The following is a 6,147-nucleotide window of genomic DNA, read 5'->3' as shown; positions in this document are numbered from 1 at the left end:
CTCTTTTGACTTGTTAGGTAAATATGCTGGCACATGAGCTCAACATTTCAAATTATGACTTTGTAAGAAATTTTCATGTACTTTTGATGTTGTTATTATACTTGTGTTCTTTGCTTGATTTATCATAAAATTATGCGAGACCTTGATGTACGTGGAACTAAAACACAGAACTTGAAAGTCGTATCAAGCTACACACCAAATCCATCACTTTGTTCTGTCACTTTTTTTTCTAGACAATTCTTACATTTCTGCATTTATTTTCATTCCAGCTCATCACCTCAGTCCAGATGACCATCATCTCTTTATAATATGAACTACCAGAATAGAATCCTCTCTTCAACACCCCAAAATAGTTAACAACACAAGAAAAACACTTCATGTAAAAAAGCGGAAGTCCAAATTAAATATTCAAATCAGTTGTGATGGAAACACACCAAATGTTAACAGAGGTAGAATTAGGAGTGCTGTTTATTTTTCTCTTTCATGCTTTTTAATATTTTCCAAATATTCTACGATAGCCATGAATTACTTTTAAAAGATTTTAGCAAGATTTCAAGCAATACAGGGGCCCCTGGGTGGCTCAGCCGGTTTAGTGTCTGACTTAGTTCAGATCATGATCTCTTGACTGCCATGGGTTCAAGCCCCACATTGGGCTCTGCGTTGACAGCTTGGAAACTGCTTCGGATTCTGTGTCTCCCTCTCTCTCTCTGTCCCTCCCCTGCTCACGCTCTCTTTTCTCCCTCTCAAAAATAAATAAATAAACATTAAAGAAATAAACAAATAATTCAAGCAATACAGAAAAGTTCAGAAGAGAACAACTTTCACCTGAAGTCCTACTACTTCCAAATAATAATCATAAGGTGAACATCATGCCAAATCTCTCTCTCTCTCTATTCATATACATACTCACAGACACATGCACACATATACATACACATATACAGAGGACAAAGGACAGCTAGCCAACTACTTAGACAAAAGGTAAAATTTTATAAATTCAGGAATAAACTGTACATGTTTTCTTATAACAGATTAAATTTATATTAGCTTAATAATTTATATTCCCCCCCCCAATTAAACCTTGTTAAAAATGCAAGGTGTCACCTACTGAAACAGAAACAGTATGTGAGTGTAGCTTTTTATATTATAGATTTAGAATACCAGCTGCATCAAGCTATGTTCTGGTTCTTTCCCTGCTGGCTTTGTTCCTACTGCCCCATCATGTGTGTGATTTTTAGAAGAAACGTAGCTAACATATAAGGCCATTAAAGACAATATGGCTTATTGGGAGGGGGAGAGGTAAGTGTCCTTTCCTCCTTCGTGGTGAGCTCTCTGTAGAAGCATTAGGTGCTTTCTTCCTAATTTTCCAGGACAGTTTTTATATTCAGCCACCAGCCAGTGGGCTAGACCATTTCTTACCAAACACATTGGACTTCTTATGTAAACCTTTCTAAAAAAAAAAAAAAAAAGGATAAAAAAATTACATCTGAGATTCTTCAAATTACAGACTATAATAATCAATAATTAATGAATAGGTGGACAATAAACAAAGGAATTTGCAGTTAAAAAATTTCTGGATTCAGTAGCCTGTGGTTTTATGGCCCCAAAGATAGAACCAGATATCCTGAGAACCAGTTAATGGGACAATTGGTAGAGATTTGCTGTCTTTTCTTTTCTCTTGTTACTTGATTTTGTCTTCTTCTTTTTTTTTTTTTTAATTTTTTTTTTTTTAACGTTTTATTTATTTTTGAGACAGAGAGAGACAGAGCATGAATGGGGGAGGGGCAGAGAGAGAGGGAGACACAGAATCTGAAGCAGGCTCCAGGCTCTGAGCCATCGGGGCTGGAACTCAGGACCGCGAGATCGTGACCTGAGCCGAAGTCGGACGCTTAACCGACTGAGCCACCCAGGCGCCCATGTCTTGTTCTTTTTTAAGACATACTCCTGGACTTCTTTCTTTCTTTCTCTCTCTCTCTCTCTCTTTCTTTCTTTCTTTCTTTCTTTCTTTCTTTCTTTCTTTCTTTCTCTCTCTCTCTCTCTCTCTCTCTCTTTCTTTCTTTCTTTCTTTCTTTCTTTCTTTAGTGTTTTATGTATTTTTGACAGGGCGTGGGAAGGAAAGAGTGAGAGAGGGGACAGAGGATCCAAAGCAGGCTCTGTGCTGACAGTGGAGAGCCTCACGCAGGGGCTCAAACTCACAAACCCTGAGATCATGACCTGAGCTGAAGTTCGCCACTTAACAGACTGAGCCACCCAGGTGCCCGTTACTTGCTTTTCATGGGGACTTGCCCAGTACCACCTTCCCCACCTGAAAGTCAGAAAGCTTTTCCTCTCAGATGGCAAAGTGCTGGTGTTGGCTAGAGCCCAGTCTTTGCTAATGGACTGAATTGGGTTGGAGAGTTCTTTTTCTGCAAGCTAGTGTCAAGTGTGACTCTAAGTGTGTCAGTTAACTTCACTGCCTAGTTCCTCACTCTAATATGGAAATAATAAATTCTCGCTCTGACAAAAGATGTATGTGACACTCTGTGTTACGGTAGGGACTGGACAAAAGCTCATTTCCTTTCCTGCCTTTCACCATCTAATTTAGTGGCTTTTTTGGGAGAAGGGACTTGTATGTTTTAAATACATCTTTTATAAGTAACTTAGAGCTGAATTAAAAATTAGATCTGAAATACTGTTTTTAAATTGGTGATTTTAATCCATTTATGTTTTATGTGATTTTTTTATACTTGGATTTATTTTCATCATCTGATTTTGTGCTTTATATTTTTCCTTCTTTTACTATGTTTTACTATTTTCTTTCTGACTTTTTTGGATGGAATTTTGATTTAAAAAAAATATCTTCTTCTCCCTAAATTGATTTGGAAGCTATAGGTCCCTTTTCTGTTCATTGCATGGTTGCTCTTAATCTTAACAAAATCCAAAATTAATCTCTGTTCTCCCTAGCAATGCAGTATGCTAATTGTGATCATCCTCCCACTGTTTTACATAGTATTTGTGTGCATTATATAGATTCCATCTTTTCTCATATATTTACATCATTATTATTTTATATATTCAACGTTTGTTTATATTTACCAGTTCCTTTGTTTACCATCACTTATTTCGTCCCAGACCCTTTCTCTGGAATTTTTTGACTTCTTACAAATGTATTTTCTTTAGCAATTCCTTTAATGAGGGTCTCCTTATGTTAAGCACAGATTTTTTTTGTTTGCCCAAAACGCATTTGTTTTGCCCTGATTGTTAAAATGATAATTTGGCTGAATAAACAATTTGGGATGGTTATTATTTGCTTTTAGCAATTTGAGAATAGTGTTCCACTGTGTTCTAGATCCACTGCTATTCTTGAAAAAATCTGTTTTTCATATAACTGTTATTCCATTGTGGGTAAACTGTTTTCTTTGGCCATTTTTAAGATTTTTCCTTTTCTTTGGTGCTTTGCAATTTCACTGTGTGCCTAGATGTGATTTCTTTCTTTCTTTCTTTCTTTCTTTCCCTATTCTACTTGGGAATGTTTAGCTTGTCTTATTTTCTCTACTCCTCCCCCTTTGGGTCATAAATCAGACATTTGTTATACCTAGCAGGTTGCTCTTTTGTAATTTAACTTCCCTTTCATATTTTGCATTTCATTATGTCTCTGAGCTCTATTCTGAATAACAACTTTAAAAGTCATTATGTTCTCAGCTCTGTATGATTGTTTATTTATCTGATCTACTGAATTCTTAACTGTAGTGATTACATTTTTCATTTGAGAGATTTTATTTGGTTCTTTTTCAAATTATCTTGATTTTTTAAAAACAGTACTTTGTTCCCAGTTTATGATTTCAATGTCTTTTTTGAACAATTAAAAATATTTATTTTATATACTACATTTCTAATAACTGAAGTCCTGGGTGGTTTAATTCTGCTGTTGGTTGTTTCTGCTAACTCATAAATATAATTTTTGACATTTAGATTGAGGTGCATGAGTTAATGTTGAAAGTGCATCCTTCTGCAGAGAATTTGTATTTGTGTCTCTTGGACTTTCCAAGGTATAACCACCTAGGGTAACTAAAAATAGTTTCTTGTTTGAGTTTTCTTGGACCCACTAAGTAGTATCATTTTAAATCCAAACTTTGAGTATGGGAACCTTGTGGTTATTGTCATGGAAAACTTTAATTAATTAATTAATTAATTCATTCATTCATTCCCTAATGCTAGACTGAGAATGACATTTTTCTTTGTCATCTCTTTTTGTCAGTGGAGGGACATGTTTTTTAAATTAACTCTGTGGACCCTGGCTTTACTGATAGATCTTAATTTTACCTCCCTCTTCAGGTTGACATCAAGCCTTGCCTCCTGTCCCCCATACAGCACATAAAGCTCAACCCTCCAGGCCAAGCAGTTGGCACAAAAGCCTGAGCACACCACTGCTGTACTGGCAGCTTACCACTCTGGATGTCAGTCCTTGTTTCTTTTTTTTTTTTTTTTGATCCCTAAAAATTCCTACCCCCCTTTAAAGTTAGTTATATTATTATGTCTATGTCAGTTATATATTTAAAATAATTTTTAACTATTGTTTTGATATTGCTATATGTTTATATGATAAAATTTTCTGAACATTTCTTCTACTATATTAGCAACAATGGAGTATGCAATATCCTCTTAATTGGTCTCTCCCTTCAACAGCCTCTTTCCAATCCGTTCTTCCTCCAGCGGGCAAGTTGATGGTAACATGCAAATATGATCATGTCACTTCCCCAGTAAAAATCCTTCAACAGCTTCCTGTTGTGGGTCGGATTGTATCCCCTGGTCCCTGTGACTTTGCAGATGCAACAAAGTAAAATGAGATCGGACTGGATTAAGGTGCCCCCTCACCCACAGACTGGTGTCTTCCTAAGATGGAAACTTGAAGACAGAGACAGAGCTGCCCGGGGAACAGCCATGTGATGAATGAAGTTATGTTGCCACAAGCCAGGGAGTGACCAGGATTGCTGGGGAGCACCAGAAGCTAGAAGAAGGCATAGAACAGTTTTTCTGTTTGAGCCCCCCTTTAGGAACAAACCATGCTATCAACTTGATTTCACACTTCTGGTTTCCAGAACTGTGAGAGAATAAATTTCTGTTGTGTGAAACAACCCACTCTATGGTAGTTAGTTATGGTCACCCTGGGAAACGAATACACTGGTAAACAGATGGACCAGTTAAAATTAGTACAGCAGAGAAAACTGAAAACAAGTGTTGTCAGAGGTAAGGCCTAGACACAGGTTCATTGACATTGCAGAATAAATACTTCCTCTTATAATTAGCGTGAAATAAAAGATCCTTGATATGGTCCGTTACACCTTTGTGAGCTTTCCCACTTTAGTTTTCCAGCTTCTCGTTGCTTCCATTACTTTCACTGGCCTTGTTATGGTTCCTTGAACAAGCCAAGCTCTTGTCTGACTCAGGGATTTTGTATATGCTGATCTCTCTGCCCAGGAGTTGTTTTTACCTAGGTTTTGCTTGGGTAACTACTACTCATCCTTCAGTTCTGGTAAAAGTCACTCCTTGAAGACCCCTTCCATAATATTTCCCCCCATCAGCCATCTGCTTAAGGTCTCTTCGTTGTATATTCTCATGCACTTTCCTCTCTTCCCAGTGTTTCTCAGATTGTGACTAGAATGTGTATGCTATTTGTAGGTTTTTTTTAAATGTCTGTCTTCTCCACTGGAGTGTATGCTCCATTAGGCAGCAAGCATATCCATTTTACTCTTCTCTATTTCCCTAGCTACCTGCACAATGATGGGTATGCAATAAATATTTTTGAATGAATGAAAGCACATTTTAAGACTTGTAATTAAATGGATGGACACAAAGATAAAAATACCCATTTTTCAATTTTTTTTTATTAAAACCAGAGTATTTCACAAATTATTTCAATCATTTTTACTTATGTAGATATTCTGGCAGATTAATTTTAAATATCATAGTATTAAAAGAGCAACCACTCTTTATTCACTCAATTTACAGTTTGAAATATATTTGAAGTGCCATATATTATTACCATGAGTGCATTTTACCAGCTGCTTCTCATGGGTACTATGTAAGCTAGGTTGTTCAGTATTCAGACTCAGTGTTCTGTATTAAGCAGAAACAATCACTGAAGATGCATAAAACATGTACTTTCTT

Source organism: Panthera leo, chromosome B1 (genome assembly GCF_018350215.1).
Source record: "Panthera leo isolate Ple1 chromosome B1, P.leo_Ple1_pat1.1, whole genome shotgun sequence".
Classification (NCBI taxonomy): Eukaryota; Metazoa; Chordata; class Mammalia; order Carnivora; family Felidae; genus Panthera; species Panthera leo.
This window is presented reverse-complemented; position numbering follows the sequence as displayed.